At 37.7% G+C, this 21,060-nt stretch overlaps 1 protein-coding gene and 1 pseudogene across 5 annotated transcripts in view; both read right to left on the bottom strand.

Annotated features, from left to right (window-relative positions):
- Positions 1–21,060, bottom strand: part of ZC3H12B (zinc finger CCCH-type containing 12B) — a 461,192-nt gene that overhangs the window by 26,126 nt on the left and 414,006 nt on the right. The window lies entirely within an intron of this gene.
- Positions 8,793–13,726, bottom strand: LOC129395290 (AP-1 complex subunit mu-2-like; annotated as a pseudogene).

Below are 21,060 nucleotides of genomic sequence, written 5' to 3'. Positions count from 1 at the left end.
GCCAGCAAAGTACATAAGAAACACAGTTTTAAAAGTATTTCAGAGGCTTTCAGAACAAGGAATGCTTAATAATGCATTCTTGTTATATTAAATATGTCAACCATATAATGACATAGGTACACTCTTGGCTGTCCCCCCATGAGTTTAGGATGCTGGTAATCCTTGAAGGCTCCCTGCAGGAATGGTAAGAGGTGTCTTAGTATAGTGAGAAACCTTCTGCATTTGGAGCTGGAGTCAGGGTATTTGGGTGCAAATATTCCCTCTACCACTAAATTTAATTCCCATCCTGGATACTAGGTACTTAGCACTGCTCTAGGTGCTGAGGGTTCTAAAATAAATAAGATGCAGTCCCTGTGAGGTGCTCACATTCTGGTAGGTGAGATAAACATGTAAACAAATAATCACAGAGCATAGAATATGTTCTCGTAAGGTTGTTTATAAATGCTAGGGAATACCAAGGAGGTGTAAGAGGTAAGTAATTCTTCTGTCTGAGGTAAGAGAGGTGAAATTTGAGCTGGTTTTATCAGGAAAGGGGGAGTGAAAATGGGGAGGACATACTAGGCAGATGGTATCGCATATGAAAGGGCATGGAGGTGTGAAAGACAATGGTGAGGTCAAGATTAGTGAGTAATGCTCTCCACACTCAGTGTTCTCTCCCCTCTAGTTCACCCACTTAACTCCTGCTAGTTGTAACGTTTGTTTCTCTCCCCAACTAGACTGTGAACTCTACTAAAAGCAAGAACTGTCCACATTCACGTTTGTATCTTTGCTTTCCCCAATCCCAACACCTAGCATACCTTTATGTATGTGATACGTTTTCAATGAATATTTTATTAAATATTTCATCCTTGTAGTACTCTTTTTTTTTTTTTTTTTTTGAGTCAGTTTCACTGTTGTTGCCCAGGCTGGAGTGCAATGGCATGATCTCGGCTCACTGCAACCTCCGCCTCCCGGGTTCAAGCGATTCTCCTGTCTCAGCCTCCCGAGTTGCTGGGATTACAGACATCTGCCACCATGCCTGGCTAATTTTGTATTTTTAGTAGAGATGCAGTTTCGCCATGTTGGTCAGGCTGGTCTTGAACTCCTGACCTCAGGTGATCTGCCCCCCTCAGCCTCCCAAAGTGCTGGGATTACTGGCTTGAGCCACTGCGTCTGGCCCATTCTTGTACTCTTATAGCCTCTGGCATACTCATAGAAGCCTGAAGTGAAGTTCATCTGATCAAAATTATAAAGACCATTTGACATTAGCTAGTTATACATAGCCCTGGCTTTTACTCAAATAGTGGTAAGTTGGGTTAAAATGATTTCTTGTGAGTCATTGATTATCCAGGAAAGATATAATTAAAAATCTGTCTATGAGTGACTTTGTATTTCAGTTAACATTAATATCAGCTTGTTTAGAAAGCACTTTTTTTCCCACAGTAGAAATTAAAAATAGTGAAAATGATGTACTGTAACAAACCTCCAAATGTTTAAAAGTTCATGTAATTATATTTATGCCATGAAATCTTTTGATAGTTACATAAATTTAAATATACTAATGATGATGTCAGTGGGAATGACAGTGAAAGGACCTTAAAAAATCTGATTATCAGTAAAAGCAATGACAACACTGGCAAATTGTTAATATCAACTTTTCCAGAATTCTGTTAGGCAGGAAAATAGGGTCTGGAAGTAGGGAACATAAGGCCAATTCATACTTCAGCTATGGCAGGAAATATCATCTCCATAGGGCATAGGCCAAGTAAATAACTTTGTAACTTTACTTCATCCTCTTCATTTACATAGGGTGTACCCCAAGTAATCAATGGAATCCTCTAGAGGGTATTTAAACTCGCTAAAATTCTGTAATGGAGCCCTTGAGCCCCTATGCTCTGGCCCGCTCCCACACTGTGGAGTGTAATTTTCAATAAATCCCTTCATTCTGTCCTTGCTTTGTTTGTGAGTTTTGTTCAATTCTTTGTTCAAGACACCAAGAACCTGGACACCCTCCACTGGTGACATCTGGAACTTAACGAAAGGTTTTCAATAATCCAAATAGTGTTTATTTAGCCAGGTGCGGTGGCTCTCACATGTAATCCCAGCATATTGGGAGGCCGAGGCGGGCAGATCACCTGAGGTCAGGAGTTCAAGACCAGCCTGGCCAATGCAGTGAAACCCGTTCTCTACTAAAAATACAAAAATTAGCTGAGTGTGCTGGCAGGCACCTGTAATCCCAGCTACTTGGGATGCTGAGGCAGGAGAATTGCTTGAACTCGGGAGGCAGAGGTTACAGTGAGCTGAGACTGCGCCATTGCACTCCAGCCTGGGCAACAAGGGTGAAACTCTGTCTCAAAAAAAAAAAAATACAAATAGTGTTTATTTAAACAACAAAACAAAAATTCAAAGGCCTGGCTGAACCTCGGTAAGAACAGGAAAATTTGTGGCATTTGAATGTGCTCTATTCCCATCTCCTCTTCCCGGAAACATGGTGGCCTTGAAAGCCAACAGCCTCACAATCACAGTAGCCATGAGAATTAGCAGCCTAGAAGCGAACAGAGGAAACTCAACAAATTTAGAGCTTCTCCAAAGTCCCATCTCCATAGAATTATTATTATCTGACCTGTCTGAAAGTTCCTTGGAAAACCTGACTTTTTCAAGGGCTTGTGTTTATTTGATGTGATTTAGAGCTCACTAATAATGAACAGCTTTTTCCTCAGGGATGTTTGTTGAAAACAATTAGAGACACTTTAAAAAAATATCACAGCTGCCTGATGGGGTAATAACAGCTAGAGCAAACAAGAAGTTGACAAAAAAACTTTAAAGGAAAAGCTGGGAATCAGATGTCCATAAGGGGCTTTGAAAAGCTTCCACATATTCCTGGGGATCTAGAAGGACACATACTTGTGTAAGGTTGTGCATGTGTTCATGGAAGACCTGAAAAGTCCCTTATCCCTCACCTTTGGTTGACATTAAAGGTTTATGTAATCAGGAAGTGAAGGCTATAGCAAAGTTGTCAAATGCTTTCTAGGTGTTGAGAGTGTGCCACAATATGCATGCAAAGCCTCTTGGCAAAGGGAGGAAGACTTACTGGTTCAAGGCAGTTAAGAAAAATGTTTTTGAACCAATAGCTGACAAATAAGCTATTCCAAGAAGAGATGTCAGTGGCCACACACAACAAATAATACAGACTTTAAAGAATTACTTCACAGGTCTCTAAACAACAATTACAAAAACAAACCTTAGGAAGAGGAGAGAATCTGATTTCCAAGGTTGCCAATTATATTATTTAAAATGTTCAGTCTTCAACAAAAAAATTATGAGATATGCAAAGAAACAAAAAAGTATGGCCTATATACAGGGAAAGAAAAAGTCAATAGAAACCATCCCTCCTGAGTTGGGCATAGTGGCATGAGCCCATAGTCCCAGCTACTCAAGAGGCTGAGGTGGAAGTATTGCTTGAGCCAAGGAGCTCAAATATAGCCTGGGCAATGAAGTGAGACCCCATTTCTTTAAAAAATATTTTAAAAATACTGTCCCTGTGCAGGCCCAGATGTCAGGCTTACTTGACAAATATTTTAAATCAGCTATTTAAAATATGCTTAAAGATTATAAGAAAGTATGTCAAAGAACAAAAGGAATGTAAGATGTCTTATCACATAGAGAATTTTAATGGAAATTCTGAAGTTGAAAAGGACAATAACTGAAATAAAAAATCCACTGGAGAGATCAACAAGCAGATTTTAGCTGGCTATAGAAAGAAGCATCAAACTTTATGTTGACAGGTTAACTGAGATTACCTAGTCTGAAGGGCAGAAAGAGAAAATAAAGAAAAATGATCAGAGCCTAAGAGACCTGTGATATATCACCAAGTGTACACACACACACACACACACACACACAGAGGAATGTTTCTGAGTTTTTCCAACTTTGAGTTTATTGAAATTTTTTTTTTTTGAGACAGAGTCTTGCTCTGTCACCCAGGCTGGAGTGCAATGGCATGATCTTGGCAGCTCACTGCAACCTCCGCCTCCCGTGTTCAAGTGATTCTCCTGCCTCAGCCTTTGGAGTAGCTGGGATTACAGGCACCTGCCACCATGCCCGGCTAATTTTTGTATTTTTAGTAGAGACCTGACCTCAGGTGATCCACCCACCTTGGCCTCCCAAAGTGCTGGGATTACAGGTGTGAGCCACCGTGCCCGGCCTATTGATCTTCTTGAATGTGCAGATTAAAGTTTTCCATCAAATTTTGGAACTTTTCAGCCATTAGACATCAAATATTTTTTCTGTTTTTTATTTTTCCTCTTCTTCACACAACTCCTGTTGTGTGTGTGTGTGTGCACGTGTGTGTGTATAATGCTTATTTAACCTCCTTGTAAAGTTTGTGTCTTCTAGGCTGCAACAGTACCACACCAAATGATGGTCATGCAAGGATTCCAATCAATCCCTGCCTCAGATTTAGACTCTCCTGATGACCCTGCCTTGGATCCCCTAGACCAGTCAGCCAGAGACTTCCATGCCCTTGCTAGGCAGTGCCATTACCCCTAATCATCAGGAAGGAGGATGAACAAAGAATTCCAGGCAGGCAGTTCATGGTGGCTCACGTCTGTAATCCCAGCACTTTGGGAGTCTGAAGCTGGCAGGTCATTTGAGGTCTGGAGGTTGAGACCAGCCTGACCAACATGGTGAAACTGCATCTCTACAAAAAATACAAAAAAAAAAAAAAAATTAGTCAGGAGTGATGGTGCATGTCTGTAGTCCCAGCTACTCGGGAGGCTTAGGTAGGAGAATCGCTTGAACCTGGGAGGCAGAGGTTGCAGTGAGCTGAGATTGTACCACTGAACTCCAGCCTGTGTGACAGAGTGAGACAAAAAAAAAAAAAAATTCCAGTCAGCAGTTTCACATGACTAGAGGCTATGGGCTGATAAAACCATGAAAAACAGGGTGTGGAACAAGTTGGCTAAGACTGACTGAATCCAATATGGTGCTGGATTTGACCTAGGTTTCACCTAGGACCTCTCTATATACTCATTAACATACTAAATCACACACCCACCAGCACCATGACAGTTCTGAGATTACACTCATTTTTGGTGTAAAAATGAGTGGCATCACAGTTCTGAGAAATCTTCACCTTTTTCCAGGAATCTTCATAAATATTCTACTCCCTGGTTAAATAAACCCATAAAAGTAGAAGCTGAAAACTCTATTGTGTGACTGACTCTTGAATATGCCTGCATGCCTCTTTCTTGAGTGTGTACTTTTCACTTTGCAATAAATCTCTGTACTTTCAAAAAAAGAGAGAAAGAAATTAAAAACCTAATAAAGAACTTCAACAACAAAATTGATCAAGTAGAAGAATCTGTGAACTTGAAAATAATTGAAATTATCCAGTTAGAAAGACAAAAAGTAAAAAGAATGAAAAAGACGGAAGAAAGTCTGTGTGACTTACAAGATAGTATAAAAATATAATGTATACATTATAGAATTCAGAAGGGGCAGTGAGAAAAAGGAGTAGAAATCTCATTTAAAGAAATAAATGAAAGAAGACTTTCCAAATCTAGGGAGAAAAATGAACATCTAGATCCATGATGTGAAAAGAACCCCAAATAGGTCTTCACTGAGACCAATTATAATCAAATTGTCTAAAGTCAAAGATGAAGAAATCATTTTGAAAGCAGCAAGAGAAAAGTAAAATCTTGACATGTAGCAGATTCCTGTAAGACTATCAGTGGATTCCTCTACAGAAACCTTGCAATCTGGGAGATTTGGTTTGGCTCTATGTCCCCACCCAAATCTCACCTGGAATTGTAATAATCCCCATGCGTCATGGGAGGGACCCAGTGGGAGGTAATTCAATCATGGGGGTGGGTGTTTCCCATGCTGTTCTTGTGATAGTGAATAAGTCTCAGGAGATCTGATGGTTTTGTAAAGGGGAGTTCCCCTGCACATACCCTCTTGCCTGCCGCCATGTAAGACATGACTTTGCTCCTCCTTTGCCTTCTGCCATGATTGTGAGGCTCCCCAGCCACGTGGAACTGTATGTCAATTAAACCTCTATATAAATTACCCAGTCTTGGGTATGTCTTTATTAACAGCCTGAGAATAGACTAAAACAAACAAGGATGAAGAAATAATTTTGAAAGCAACAAGAAAAAAGTGAATCTTTGCATGTAAGGGATCCTTGTAAGACTATCAGTGGATTTCTCAACAGAAATCTTGCAATCCAGTAAAGAGTAGGAACATATATTCAAAGTCCTGAAAGAAAAAAAAAAAACTGCCATCAAAGAATACTATATCCTGCAAAATTATCCTTTAAAAATAAAGAAGGGAAACCTTTTCCCAGACAAACAAAAACTGAGGGAGTTCATTGCCACTAGATCTGCCTTACAAAGAAATATTTATGGGAACTCTTCAAACTGAAAGAAACACATGCTAAATAGTGATGTGAAAGCATAAAATAGAGATATATAGATTAATGCAACAATGTAATGGTGGTGAATAATTTACTTTTAGCCTTTATATAAAACTTAAAAGATAAAAATTTTTAATGGATACAAAATATAAAAAAGCAGATTCTGAGTACAAGAACACAAAGTGTGTGTGTGGGGGGGATGTAAAAGTATAGTATTTTTTGTATGATATTTAAGCTACATTGTTATCAACTGAAAATCAAAGGATAAAACTAGAATATATTTTATGCAATCCTCAAAATAACTGCCAGAAAACCTTTAATAGACACACAAAAGATAAAGAGAAAGCATCAAAGCAAATCACTACCAAAATAACTCATCAAATAGCAAAGGAAGAGGCTGGGTGTGGTGGCTTATGCCTGTAATCCCAGCATTTTGGGATGCCAAGGCAGGCGGATCACCTGAGGTCAGAAGTTCGAGACCAGACTGGTCAACATAGTGAAACCCTGTCTCTACTAATACAAAATTAGCCGGGCATGGTGGCATGAGCCTATAATCTCAGCTACTTGGGAGGCTGAAGCATGAGAATCACTTAAGCCCAGGAGGCAGTGGCTGCAGTGAGCCGAGATTGTGCCACCGCACTCCAGCCTGAGCAACACAGCGAGACTCTGTCACAAAAAAAAAAAAAAAAGGAAGAGAGCGAGATAGAAAAGAGAAACAAAACATCTGCAACATAGACAGAAAATAATTTAAAAATAGCAATAGTAAGTACTCACTTATCAGTAATTACCTTAAATGTAAATGGATTAAACTCACCAATCAAAGGCAGAGTATGGCTGAATAGATTTTTTTCTTTATTATAGAAATCCATTGCTTGCTAATGAATAGATTTTAAAAAAACAGGATCTAGTAATATGCTGTCAATGAGAGTCACTTTAGATTTAAGGGCACACATAAGCTGAGAAGTGAAGGGGTGGAACAAATATTTCATGCAAATGGTCACCAAAAGAAAGCAGAAGTGGTCATACTTATATCAGACAAAATATATTTTATGTTTAAAACTCTAGAGACAAAGAAGGTCAACTATGTAATGATAAAAGGGTCAATTCAGCAGGAAGATAAAACAATTATAAATATATACACACCCAACATCTGAGAACCTAAATATATAAAGCAAATATCAACAGATCTGAAGACAGACATTGACAATACAATAATAGTAGAGGACTTCAATACCCCATTCACAATATCAGATACAGCATTCAGACAGAAAATAAATGAAGAAACATCTGGCTTGAGAAACATTACAAAACAAATGAAACTAATAGACATATATGGAACTTTCTACCCAACAGCAGAAGAATACACATTTTTCTCCAGTACATAGGGAACATTCTCCAGATAGATCACATGTTAGGTCACAAAACAAGCCTTAACAAATTTAATAAGATCAATGTCATTCCAGGTATATTTTCTGACTATAATGAAAAAAACTAGAAAGCAATAACTGCAATATATATGCTATGGGAAACAAGAAAAGGATAACAAGGAAAGGATGAAGATTATCATCACTTCTACTCAACATGGTACTGGAAGTCCTAGCCAGAATAATTAGGCAACAGAAAGAAAGAAGAGGCATCCCAGTCAGAAAGGAAGAAGTTAAATAATCTCTGTAGGTGAAAGACTTATACACTGTAAATTATAAAACATTGATGAAGAAAATTAAATAAGACACAAATGAAAAGACATCCCATATTTTTGGATTGAAAGAATTAATATTGTTAAATGTTAAAATGTCCATACTACCCAAAGTGAGCTATAGAGTAAACGTAATCTCTATCAAAATCCATTGACATTCTTTACAGAAATGGAATACACTCCATAAATCATATGAAACCATAAAAGACCCTGAATAGCCAAAGAAATTTTGGGCAAGAGGAACTACGATGGAGATATCACACATCTTGATTTAAAAATATATTACATGCTGGGTGTGGTGGCTCATGCCTGTGATCCCAGCACTTTGGGAGGCCGAGGTGGGTGGATCACCTGAGGTCAGAAGTTCAAGACCAGCCTGGCCAACATGGTGAAACCCTGTCTCTACTAAAAATACAAAAAAATTAGCTGGGTGTGGTGGCATGTACCTGTAATCCCAGCTACTTGGGAGGCTGAGGCAGAAGAATTGCTTGAACCCGGGAGGCAGAGGTTGCAGTGAGCCAAGATTGTGCCATTGCACTTTAGCCTGGGCAACAAGAGTAAAACTCTGTCTCAAAAAACAAACATATATATATATACACACACACACACATACACAAACATATATATGTACAAACATATATATATACACAAACATATATATAAACATATATATACACAAACATATATATATATATATATATATCTCAAAGGTATGGTAATCAAAACAGTATGGTACAAGCATAAAAACAAACATAGGCCAAAATAACAGAATTGAAAACAGAGAAATAAATCCACACCATTCCAGTCAATTGATTTTCTACAAAAATGCCAAGAATGCACAATGGGGAAAAACAGTCTCTTCAATAAACAGTTATGGGAAAACTGAATATCCACATGCAGAATAATGAAGTTGGACTATTATCTCATACTATACAAAAACCAACTCAAATTGGATTAAAGACTTAAACATAAGATACAAAACTGCTGAATTTATAGAAGAAAACAGGAAAAACATCTTGACTTGGTCTGGGCAATGATTTTTTGGGTATGATCCCAGAGGCAAAGGCAACAAAACCAAAAGTAGACAAATGGGATTACGACAAACAAACAAAAACAAACAAACAAACAAAAAAACAAAAAAAAACAACTTTTGTACAGTAAAGGGAACAATCAACAGAGTGAAAAGGCAACCTAAAGAAAAGGAGAAAAATATCTGGAAAACAGATATCTAATAAAGGATTAACATCCAAAATATATTGAGAACACTTGCAACTCAATAACAATGAAAATAAATAACTCAATTTAAAAATGAATAAAGGACCTAAATAGACACTTCCCCGGATAACACATATACTCAGCAAAAACCTTACAAGCCAGAAGGAACTGGGGTCCTATTTTTAGCCTCTTTAAACAGAATAACTGTCAGCCAAAGATATTTTTATGCAGCAAAACTAAGTTTCTTAAATGAAGGAGAAATAAAGACTTCAGACAAGCAAATGCTGAGGGAGTTTTTCACTACCAGACCAACCCTACAAGAAATGCTAAAGGAGTTCTAAAATTTGAAACAAAAGATAGATATGCGCCAGGATACCTCTGAGAGCATAAAACTCACAGGTCCTATAAAATAATAACACAATGAAGAAAACAAAACATCTAAGTAACAATCCTCATAATGACGAACAGTACCTAGCATTTCGATATTCACATTGAATAAAATGATCTAAATGTTCCACTTAAAAGATACAGATTGGCAAAATGTATTAAAAAACACAAATCAGCTGGGTGCGGTGGCTTATCCCTGTAATCCCAGCACTATGTGAGGCGAAGGTGGGCAGATCACTTCAGGTCAGGAGTTTGAGACCAGCCTGATCAACATGGTGAAACCCCGTCTCTACTAAAAATATAAAAACTAGCCAGGCATGGTGGTGCATATCTGTAATCCCAGCTACTCGGGAGGCTGAGGCAGGAGAATCGCTTGAACCTGGGAGGGAGAGGTTGTGGTGAGTTGAGACTATGCCACTGCACTCCAGTCTGTGTGACAGAGTGAGACTCTATCTCAAAAAAAAAAAAATCACAAACCAAATATCTACTGTTTCAAGTGACTCACCTAACATGTAAAGATTCTTATAGACTCAAGATAAATGGGTAGAATAAGATATTACATGCAAATAGAAACTAAAAGCAAGCAGGAGTAACTATTCTTATATCATAGAATAGACTTTAAAGCAACAACAGTTAAAAAAAAAGACAAAGAAGGTCATTATATAATGATAAAAGCATCAATCCAACAAGAAGATATATGTACTTAGCTCTGGAGTCCTCAGATTTATAAATCAATGAATAGACTTAAGAGAAGAGAAAGCAACATAATAATAGTGGGGAACTTCAACAATCCACTGACAGCACTAGACAGCTCACTGAAGCAGAAAGTAAATAAAAAAACACTGGACTTTAATTGCACTCTAGAGCAAATGGACCTAAGAGATATTTAAAGAACATTCTACCCCCAAACTGCAGAATATACATCCTTCTCATCAGCACATGGAATATTCTTCAGTATAGACCATATGATAGGCCATAACACAAGCCACAATACATTTAAAAAAATCAAAATCATATCAAGTATCTTCTCAGACCACAGTAGAAAAAAACTAGAAATCAAGTCCAAAAGGAATCCTCAAAACTATACAAAAATGTGAAAATTAAACAATTTGCTCCTGAATGATTTTTGGGTTAAAAACGAAATCAAGATGTAAATGACATCCTAAAACTCAGACCAGTGGGCCAGCAGGGCCTCTGGGCTCAGCAGCTATGAAGGAGGGACCCACAACACCCCCTAAGGCAGGTCATTGCTAGAAGGCACTCATGAGGGGGTACTTCAAGCCCCTCTTGTATTTCTTCGAATAAAATCAGGGGGACAAGGGAAAGCCCCAAGGGTGAGGGCGGCAGGGAGACTCCTTCCTAGCCTATGGATTAAGGAAGAGTTGAGGACGGGGCGGGTGCTGGGAACAATAAACTAAGTCCAGAACCCATCCTCACACACACATACACACCCACATTTCCTCCCTCTCTAAAATCTGCAGCAGGGACTATACAGAGGTCCCGTGTTCCAGCCCCCATCTCCTCTCCCTTTCTGTTGGTAGGAAGTTCCTAATGACCACTCTGCGTGATGTAGGGAAGCCAGGGCAAGACCTGATAACCTCTTTTCTCGATGATCTTCATATATCAGACCTGGATCCCAGAGACCGTGGAGTAGGGGATCTCAAACTTGACCCTAATAAGGGGCCGGCCCTCCACCTCCTTTTTCTCCACTCTAGGGAGGCCAAAGTAGGCTCACATCAGGTACTCCTTGCCCCCTCGGAAGGACTTAATACTTCAAATAACGATGTTTTTCTCCAGCACATACTTGGCGCTGCACACGCTGGTCTTCAGGTGCGGGGAGTCGGCATCGTTGGGTATGGGTACAGACATCTCCACACTATTGGCCACTGACTGTTTCTTAAACTGCCTCTTGGTCTTTTTTGTTTTTTTGTTTTTGTTGTTGTTTTGAGATGGAGTCTCACTCTGTCGCCCAGGCTGGAGTGCAGTGGCGTGATCTTGGCTCACTGCAACCTCTGCCTCCCGGGTTCAAGTGATTCTCTTGCCTCAGCCTCCCAAGTAGCTGGGATTATAGGCACGTGCCCACACCCAGATAATTTTTGTATTTTTAGTAGAGACGGGGTTTCACCATGTTGGCTAGGCTGGTCTTAAACTCCTGACTTCAAGTGATCCACCTGCCTCGGCCTCTCAAAGTGCTGGGATTACAGGAGTGAGCCTCCGCGCCTGGCCTGCCCCTTGGTCTTGACAATGATCTCCACAAGGCTGTGGGAGAACTTCCCAAGGACAGAGTCAATCCAGGTCAGTGGCTAGACCTGGGTGCTGAGGCAGTAGTACCTGAGCTCAAAGTCATCAATGGGCGAGATGGTGTGGTCATTGCCAAAGCACGAGAGCAACATGCTGGAATTTTACATCCTCCAGCTTTACCAATTTGTTCTTGTGGCAGCCAGTGAGCTCGAAGAGCATGGAGTCATTGAGGCCCAGCCACAGCTCTGGCATTCCCGACAGAAACACCTTGAGCTTGATGGTGCCAAAGATCTCACTCAGCAAAATGCTGCCTTTGGCATTGACCAGCAGGTTGGCAGACTCTATAACATCAATGAAGACCTCGTTCTTCTTGTACTTGATGCGCTCGGAGCACCAGGACACAGCGTTGTTGATGGTGAGTGGCACCTGTGACTTGTCCCTTTGCAGCTTGTTGCTCTGCTGTGTGGTGTACTCCTGCAGGATCTTGCTGTTGGTGGTCTGCTAGAAGCCTAAGTCAATGAGCTTGTTCAGTAACTCCTAGGCAATGACAAAGTTGTCCTGGATGCTGTCCTACTCTAGCTCCTTAAAGAGCGAGGTCTTTATCGATGTCATAGAGCCTGCCAAACAGCTGGTTGTATGAAGAAATACAAGAGGGGCTTGATATCCCCCTCGTGAGTGCCTTCTTACAATGACCTGACTTAGGGGGTATTGGGGGTCCCTCCTTCATAGCTGCTGAGCCCAAAGCCCCACTGGCCCAGTGCTCGGAGTTTTAGGATGTTGTTAAAAAGATGAATCTAACAAATAAGGAAAAAAAAAGAGAGAAAATTTCCATACCGCACAAAGCAATCTACAGATTCAGTGCAATTCCTATCAAAAAATACCAACATTGTTTTTCACAGAATTAGAAAAAACAATCCTAGGCCAGGCGTGGAGGCCGAGGCAGGCGGATCATGAGGTCAGGAGATCAAGACCACAGTGAAACCCCATCTCTACTAAAAATACAAAAAAAAAAAAAAAAAAAAATTAGCCAGGCGCAGTGGCGGGCACCTGTAGTCCTAGCTACTCAGGAGGCTGAGGCAGGAGAATGGCGTGAACCTGGGAGGCGGAGCTTGCAGTGAGCCGAGATGGTGCCACTGCACTCCAGCCTGCGTGACAGAGTGAGACTCCATCTCAAGAAAAAAAAAAAAAAGAAAGAAAGAATAAACAATCCTAAAATTCATGTGGAATCAAAAACAAACCTGAATAGTCAAGGCAATCCTAAGCAAAAAGAACAAATCTGGAAGCATCACATTATCTGACTTCAAATTACTCTACAAGGCTATAGTAATCAAAACAGCATGGTAATGGTATAAAAGTAGATACATAGACCAAAGAAAAAGAATAGATAACCCAGAAATGAAGCCAAATACTTACAACCAACTGATCTTCAACAAACCATATGAAAACATAAATTGGGGAAAGTGCACCATATTCAATAATTGGTGCTGGGAAAACTAGACAGACACATGTAGAAGAAAGAAACTGGATCTCTATCTCTCACCATCTACAAAAATCAACTCAAGATGGATCAAAGACATAAATCTAAGACCTGACAACATAAAAATTCTAGAAGAAAACACAGGAAAAATACTTCTGGACATTGGCCTAGGCAAAGAAGTTATAACTAAGACCCCTAAAACAAATGCAACTACAACAAAAATAAATGGTACCTAATTAAACTAAAAAGCTTCTGCACAGCAAATGAAAGAATCATTAGAATAAGCAGACAACCCATAGAATGGGAGAAAATATTTTTAAACTATTCATCTGACAAAGACAAAGGACTAATATTCAGAACTACAAGGAACTCACACAAATCAGTAAAAAGAAAAATAAACAATGCCATCAAAAAGTGGGCAAGTGATATGAGTAGACATTTCTCAAAAGGAGATATACAAATGGCCAACAAACATATGAAAAAATACTCAACATCACTAATTGTCAAGGAAATTCAAATTAAAATAACAATAAGGTATCACCTTACCCTAGCTAGAATGGCCATTATTAAAGTCAAAAAGCAAATAGATGTTGGCTTGGATGCAGTGAAAAGAGAATGCTTATACGCTGCTGGTGATAATGTAAATAGTACAATCTCTTTGAAAAATAGTTTGGTGATTTCTCAAAGAACTAAAAGTAGATCTGCCATTCAATCCAGCAATCCCACTACTGGGTATCTATCCAAAGGAAAATAAGTCATTATATCAAAAATATACCTGCACATGTATGTTTATCACAGCACAATTCACAATTGAAAAGATATAGAACAAACATAAGTGCCCACCAACAAATGAGTGGATAAAGAAAATGTGGTACCTGTATATCATGGAATACTACTCAGCCATAAAAAGAATAATAAAATAATGTCTTTTGCAGCAACTTGGTTGCAGCTGGAGGCTATTATTCTAAGAAAAGTAACTCAGGAATGGAAAACCAAATATCGTATCTTCTCACTTATAAGTGGGAGCTAAGCTATGGGTATGCAAAGGCATACAGAGTAGTATAATGGACACTGGAGTCTCAGAATGGGGTAGATTGTGAGGTTAGTGATGAGAAACTATTACCTGGTACAATGTCCATACTCTAGTGATGGGTGCACTAAAATTTCAGACTTCACCACTATACAATTCATCCATGTAACCTAAAAACACCTGTACCAAGAAAACTATTGAAATATATATATATATATATATTTGGTTTTATATATATAGTTACATATATATAAATATATATAGAACAAAATTTAAAAAATACAAATGCCCAAGAAGTATAAGAAAAGGTGCTCAAAATTATTAATCAGGAAAATGCAAATCGAAAGCACAATGAGATAACACCTCACACCTGTCAGAAAGGCTATTATCAGTATGATGAACTATAACAAGTTTTGGGCAGGAAGTGAAGAAAAGAGAACCTTTGTATACTGTTGGGAGAAATGGAAATTGGAACGCTTTATGGAAAATAGTATGGAGATTCATTTCAAAATTAAAAATAGAATTACCTTATGATCCAGCAATCTCACTTTTGAGTACATAGGCTAAAGAAATAAAATCAGTATCTTGGAAAGAAATCTGCAATCCAATGTTCATTTGAGCATTATTCACAATAGCTGAGATAAAGAGAAAACCTTAATGTCCACTGATGGATAACAGGATAATGATAATGTGAGATCTGTCTATTTATCTATCTAATAATAATAATATGATATATATAGATAATGTGAGAGATGTGAGATGTGAGATATATAATGGAATATTGTTTAGTCCTATAAAAGAAAAGATCATTCTATTTGTGACAACTTGGATGAATCTGGAGGGCATTATTCTAAGTTAAATAAGCAAGATGTAGAAAAATATATACCCCATGATCTCACTTATATGTAGAATCTAAAAATGTCAAACTCACGGAAACAGAGAGTAGAAGAGTGGTTACTGGGGGCTGGAGAGAGGAAGATGTGGGAGGATGTCTGTCAAGGGGTATAAAGTTTTAGTAATAATGAAAGATAAATAAGTTCTGGTGATCTAATGTACAACAATATCACTATAGTTAACAATATTGTATCATATACTTGAAATTTGCTCAGAGGGTAGATTTCAAGTGTGCTCATCACACATAAAAATGATAACTATGTGAGGTGATGGATATGCTAATTAGCTTTTGTGGTGAATATTTTACAATGTGTATGTACATATATATATGAATATATTATATCAAAAATATATATATAATCATGAAGTTGTATGCCTTAAATGTATATAACTTAAAAATGTTAAATATACCTAAATAAAGTTGGAAAAAATAAAAGATGTTAATATAACCTGCAGAATAATCTCTATGAAAATAACTCAAAAATATAATAAAAGAGATAACAAGAGATTAAAATGGTATACTAGAAAATCACTATTCAACACAAAATAAGGCAGTATTGGAGGAAAAGAGTAACACAAATAATCATAATACATATAGGAAATAGAAAGCAAAATAGCAGAAGTCCTTCAAAATCAGTAATTACATTCAATGTAAATGAATTAAACTCTCCAATTAAAAGACACAAATTGGAAGAATGAATTAAAAGACATGATCCAAATAAATGCTGTCTGCAGCAGACATACTATAGGTTAAAAGGCACAAATAGGGTGGAAGTAAAAGAATGGAAAAAGATATGCCATGCAAACAGTAGCAAAAAAAGGGCTGGAATGGCTATACTAGTATCAAATAAAATACACTTTGAGAAAAAAATGTTACTAGAGAAAAAAAGTGGCACTTTATAATCATAAATGGATCAACCAGTCAAGAAGACAATGAAATTATAAATATATATGTACCTAGTAACACAGCCCCAAAATACATAAAGCAAAACCAGACAGAACTGAAAGGAGAAACCAACAATTCAACAATAATATTTGAGGTCTTTAATACTCTCTTTCAATAATGGAAATACCAACTAAGCAGAAGATTAATAATAAAACAGGTGATTTCAACATTTCTACAAACCAACTAACCACAGCAGAAATCTACAGAACATTACATCTGACAGCTGCAGAATGCTTATACTCCTCAAATACATATGGTAATATGTTAGGGCATACATAAGCCTCAATAAATTTAAAAAGATTGAAATAATATAAATTATGTTCTCTCTAAAATGAAATTAAATATAAAATTAATAATGAAAGGAAGTTTGCAAAATTCAAAAACATGAAAAATATGTGGAAATCAATCAGATGATTCTAAATAATCAGTGGCTCAAATCAGAAACCACAAAGGAGATTAGAAAATACTTTGAGATTAATCAAAACCAAACCACATTATACCAAAATTTAGGAAATGCAGCAAAACAGTGCTTAAAGAAAAGTTTTCTACCTATAAAAACCGACATTAAAAATAATAAAAATGTCAAGTCAATAACCTAGCCACTCACCTTAAGAAACAAACAAACAAAATCACAACAAAAGAAACTAAACTCAAGGAGAATGAAGAAAATAATAAATATTAGAACATAAATAAATACATATAATAAAACAGAATAAATCAATAAAAAGTAGTTTGTTTGACAAAATCAATAAAATTGACAAACCTTGGCTAGATTGACAGATATTAAAAAAAAGGAGACATAAATTACTAAAATCAGGAATAAAAGGGGATATTACTGCTGAACTTACAGAAATAAAAATTATTATATGGAAATGCTATAGTATGAATATTTGTATTCCAACCAATTATATAATTTAGACAAAATGTCCACATTCCTAGAAAGACAAAATACTAAAATGGACTCAGGAAATGACTTGAAATCTAAACAGACCTATAATAAGTAAAGAGATTGAATTCATAATCAAAAAACATAAGAACCCAGTTAGGAAGTCAAAGTATCCCAGGGAAGCTCAAAGCTAAGAACAGCTGCATTGAAATAGGTATGAAAATGCTTTTAATTTTATCCATATCAGGCCCTCTCTCAGGTTAACACATCTCCCATTGGGAGCAAAAGTCCAACATACATTTTCTCCTTTGAGAGAGTAAGAAAATAGTAGAACATTTATCTAACATTCTGACTTTTTGGGAAGCTGCTGTTTTTGTCTTACCTGACTAAAACAACTTATGGGAAACAGGAATAATTTGGATGGTTAGGAGCCACTAAGAAAAAAGAGGGCCCAGCAGCTGTGGCAGCACGAAAGAACTTGTAACAACACAGACAGAAGCTGATACAGCTTGGCAAAACTGGGAAAAAGCAACTAGCTCATGGCTTCAGCAGTGGGAGAAGAGAAAAGTGAAATGTGTATTCAATGGTCTGGCTTCTCGGGGAGCTGCCTAAAAAGACTGGTTTCTGTCTTGCGTGACTTAGAGTGGTGACAAGAAACCAGCATATTTTGAATGCCTGGGAGACACTGAAAACAAAAGAATGCTCAGTGGGAGACACATATACAAAAGAGAAGGTGATGTAATGACAGAACAGGGAAAGATGCAGCTACAAGCTTAGGAATGCCAACAGTCACCAAAAGCTGGAGAGGCAAGGAAGAGATTCTCTCTTATAAACTCCGGAAAGAGTGCAGCCCTGCCAACACCTAGATTTCAGACTTCTGGCCTCCAGAATTGTGAGAAAATAAATTTCTATTGACCGAGTTTGTTACAGCAACCTCAGGAAATGAAAATAAGAAACTTTCTGAAAGACCACTAATTCACTTTTTATTTTTTAAAAGGAATCATAGATGACATAAACAAATGGAAAAACATCCCATGCTCATGGGTGGGTAGAATCAATATTGTGAAAATGACCATACTGCCAAAAGCAATCTACAAATTCAATGCAATTCCCATAAAAATACCACCATCATTCTTCACCATTTATTTTAGATTCAAGGGGTACTTGTGCAGCTTTGTTACATGAGTACATTACATTATGCTGAGGTTTGGGGTATGTTTAATCCCATTGCCCAGGTAGTGAGCATAGTACTCAAGAGTTAGTTTTTCAACCCTTCCCCACATTTCTTCCTCCCTCTTCTAGTAGTCCCCAGTATCTGTTGTTCCCATCTTTATGTCCATGAGTACTCAATGTTTAGCTCCCACTTATGTGTGAGAACACATACTCTTTGGTTTTCTGTTCCTGCATTAATTCACTTAGGATAATGGCCTCCAGAAGTATCCATGTTGCTGCAAATGAAATGATTTTATTCATTTTTACGGCTGTGTAGTATTCCATGGTGTATATACACCATATTTTCTATATCCAATCCACCATTGATGGACAACTAGGTTGATTCCATGTCTTTGCTATTGTGAATAGTGCTACAATGAACATGCGAGTGCACGTGTCTTTTTGGTAGAATGATGTGTTTTCTTTTGGATATATACCCAGTAATGGGATTACTGGGTCAAATGGTAGTTCCGTTTTCAGTTCTTTGAGAAATCTCCAAACTGCTTTCAACAGTGGCTGAACTAATTTACATTCCCACCAAGAGTGTGTAAGCAAGAACCTGCCTTTTAAGGTCAAGCTATGCTTCTTTCAAGCTACACAACTTCAGGGATGTCTTTTAAGTTCTCTGAGCAAATAAAACATTACTTTTAATGTATCTGATTAATGAAGTTTTTTATTCTATTTTATTTTATTTATTTTTTTGAGACGGCGTCTAGCTTTGTCCCTCAGGCACAGTGGCGTGATCTCACTGCAAATTCCACCTTCCCCGTTTAAGCAATTCTCGTGCCTCAGCCTCCCGAGTAGCTAGCATCACAGGCGCCTGTCGCTATGCCCGGCTAAGTTTCGTATTTTTTAGTAGAGATGGGATTTCACCATGTTGGCCAGGCTGGTCTCGAACTCCTGACCTCATGTGATCCACCCGCCCCGGCCTCCCAAAGTGCTGGGATTACAGGTGTGAGCCACCGTGCCTGGCCTTGAAGTTTTAAAAAATGTGGTAATACCCAGTGCATAATAGGGTGAAGAAATAGGCACCTAAATATGCTCTTGGTGGCATTTTATTATATTTTTAATAGGCAATTGAATCATATTTATTATGGTGGATTAGAAAAATAGCCAAGTTCTTTTGATCTTTTTTTCTTCAGTGTTATAATTAACCACATCATTTATTTAATTTTTCTAAGGTAGAGCTTTTTATATTTTATTTATTTATTTATTTTTTATTTCAATAGGTTTTTGGAGATCAGGTGGTGTTTGGTTATATGACTAAGATTTTTAGTGGTTATTTCTGAGATTATTCTTTTTTTAAAATCCTGAATTATTTGACTATAAATTGTTTTTTTATTATTTTATTTATTTTTTTATTATGCTTTTAGGGTACATGTGCACAACGTGCAGCTTTGTTACATATATATACATGGGCCATGTTTGTGTGCTACACCCATTAACACATCACTTAACATTCGGTATATCTCCTAATGCTATCCCTCCCCCCTACCTAGACCCCACAACAGGCCCTAGTGTGTGATGTTGCCCTTCCTGTGTCCATGTGTTCTCATTGTTCAATTCCCACATATGAGTGAGAACATTTGGTGTTTGGTTTTTTGTCCTTGCGATAGATTGCTGAGAATGATGGTTTCCAGCTTCATCCCTGTCCCTACAAAGGACATGAACTCATCCTTTTTTATGGGTGCATAGTATTCCATGGTGTATATGTGCCACGTTTGCTTAATCCCGTCTATCATTGTTGGACATTTGGGTTGGTTCCAAGTCTTTGCTATTCTGAATAGTGCCACAATAAACATACGTGTGCATGGGTTTTATAGCAGCATGATTTATAATCCTTTGGGTATATACCCAGTAATGGGATGGCTGGATCAAATGGTATTTCTAGTTCAAGATCCCTGAAGAATCGCCACACTGACTTAAACAATGGTTGAACTAGTTTAGTCCCACCAACAGTGTAAAAGTGTTCCTATTTCTCCACATCCTCTCCAGCACCTGTTGTTCCCTGACTTTTTAATGATCATCATTCTAACTGGTGTGAGATGGTATCTCCTTGTGGTTTTGATTTGCATTTCTCTGATGGCCAGTGATGATGAGCATTTTTTCATGTGTCTTTTGGCTGCATAAATGTCTTCTTTTGAAAATTGTCTGTTCATATCCTTTGCCCACTTTTTGATGGGGTTGTTTTTTTCTTGTAAATTTGTTGGAGTTCATTGTAGATTCTGGATATTAGCCCTTTGTCAGATGAGTAGGTTGCAAAAATTTTCTCCCATTCTGTAGGTTGCCTGTTCACTCTGGTGGTAGCTTCTTTTGCTGTGCAGAAGCTCTTTAGTTTAATTAGATACCATTTATCAATTTTGGCTTTTGTTGCCATTGCTTTTGGTGTTTTAGACATGAAGTCCTTGCCCATGCCTATGTCCTGAATGGTATTGCCTAGGTTTTCTTCTAGGGTTTTTATGGTTTTAGGTCTAACATTTAAATCTTTAATCCATCTTGAATTAATTTTAGTATAAGGTGTAAGGAAGGGATCCAGTTTCAGCTTTCTACAGATGGCTAGCCAGTTTTCCCAGCACCATTTAGTAAATAGGGAATCCTTTCCCCTATTTACTGACAAAAACATTTCTTGTTTTTGTCAGGTTTGCCAAAGATCAGATTGTTGTAGATATGTGGTACTATTTC

This window comes from Pan paniscus, chromosome X (genome assembly GCF_029289425.2).
Source record: "Pan paniscus chromosome X, NHGRI_mPanPan1-v2.0_pri, whole genome shotgun sequence".
NCBI classification, from domain to species: domain Eukaryota; kingdom Metazoa; phylum Chordata; class Mammalia; order Primates; family Hominidae; genus Pan; species Pan paniscus.
This window is presented reverse-complemented; position numbering and strand designations above follow the sequence as displayed.